The 1722-nt window shown below is 41.2% G+C and overlaps 1 protein-coding gene across 2 annotated transcripts in view; it reads left to right on the forward strand.

The window, feature by feature from the left end:
- The window catches only part of pomgnt2 (protein O-linked mannose N-acetylglucosaminyltransferase 2 (beta 1,4-)), a 51152-nt gene that overhangs the window by 26932 nt on the left and 22498 nt on the right, over positions 1 to 1722 (forward strand). The gene's annotated exons all lie outside the window — the stretch shown is intronic.

Consider the following 1722-nt stretch of genomic DNA (forward strand, 5'->3'; position numbering starts at 1 on the left):
CCCCCCCCCCCCCCCCCCCCTCACAGCTGTGTGTTGGTGCATGTTAAAAAAGGGAGTGAGGAGTAAAAAAGCAGTAATGAATGTATGTGAAACCTTTGCTGTAGGTTGATCTAGCCCTTCGATATTCAGCATGCTAGTTGGCTGGTGTTTGCAGCCAGCTGCTGCCAGTTAACTGTTGCTTTGATTTTGACTCTCTCAATGACTCACTTGTTCCCTCAGTATGCAGATGAGTAGAGTTGTTCTGTTCTCTGTGCCTCCTCTCAGTTTAATTTGTCGTGACATATCCAGGGAAGGTGACAGGGGATGTAAGGTTAGGACTCTGTCTCATATTTTTGCTGAGGTAAATCTAGTGCTACTACTCCCAAAGATGAGAGCAGAACCTTCTGCATGGTGTTGCTTACATAAAGAGCACTGCAGCATTATACTGTAGGCTTAACAATTGATTTGGTAATTATAGCAGGGCTCTTTTCTCCTGAACTGGTGATAAGGTAGTTAATACAATATTAAAGGTGACCTATTATTTTTGTCTGTATTTTCTGTCGTATCTATAATGTAACAATGTCAGATGTTCATGTTGAACATAGCCAAAGCTTCAAATAATGAGGAAAACAGATTTAAAAGAAATCCCTGTGAGATAAACCTCCAATTTCCTACTGTTCTTCTCTTGGCTCCGTGTGAACCATATATCACTTTTCCTTTCCATATACCGTATCTCTTTCTATATATGGTCATCTGCTCCAGGTAGACACGCTGCAGTTTACGTTAGGGTGTGACGGTGAGGTTTTTTTACTCCTGAACCCCTCGGCCACGAGTAACGTAAGTTAGAGCGAGAATGGGATGTGTGTGAGTGAGTGATGTCAGTGCCTGTGTTTGAGGGAGAGCCAGCGGTTAAAGGGAGTGCACTACTAAGTTAGGAAAAGTGAGAGGAAAAAGAGATAGCAACGACAATGTAAATTGAGTTAAATGTGATCAATAAAACACTGTTCTCGAGAAACATCTAATCTGTTACCTTAAAGGTCCCATGACATGGTGCTCTTTAGATGCTTTTATATAGACCTTAGTGGTCCCTAATACTGTATCTGAAGTCTCTTTATATAGACCTTAGTGGTCCCTAATACTGTATCTGAAGTCTCTTTATATAGACCTTAGTAGTCCCTAATACTGTATCTGAAGTCTCTTTTATATAGACCTTAGTGGTCCCTAATACTGTATCTGAAGTCTCTTTATATAGACCTTAGTGGTCCCTAATACTGTATCTGAAGTCTCTTTATATAGACCTTAGTGGTCCCTAATACTGTATCTGAAGTCTTTTATATAGACCTTAGTGGTCCCCTAATACTGTATCTGAAGTCTCTTTATATAGACCTTAGTGGTCCCTAATACTGTATCTGAAGTCTCTTTATATAGACCTTAGTGGTCCCTAATACTGAATCTGAAGTCTCTTTTATATACCCTTAGTGGTCCCCTAATACTGTATCTGAAGTCTCTTTTATATACCCTTAGTGGTCCCCTAATACTGGATCTGAAGTCTCTTTTATATACCCTTAGTGGTCCCTAATACTGTATTGGAAGTTGTTGACCAACCGCCACTTTGCTCGTTTGTAAGCCATGATGTCTCTCTCTCATGGGTGGGCCAAATTCTCTGGGCGGGCAAAGCCGGGAAAGAGGAGGTAACTTTGTAATCTTCACCATCTGGGGCAAGATTCCAGATCGGCCCATTTG

Source organism: Etheostoma spectabile, chromosome 6 (genome assembly GCF_008692095.1).
Source record: "Etheostoma spectabile isolate EspeVRDwgs_2016 chromosome 6, UIUC_Espe_1.0, whole genome shotgun sequence".
NCBI lineage: Eukaryota > Metazoa > Chordata > Actinopteri > Perciformes > Percidae > Etheostoma > Etheostoma spectabile.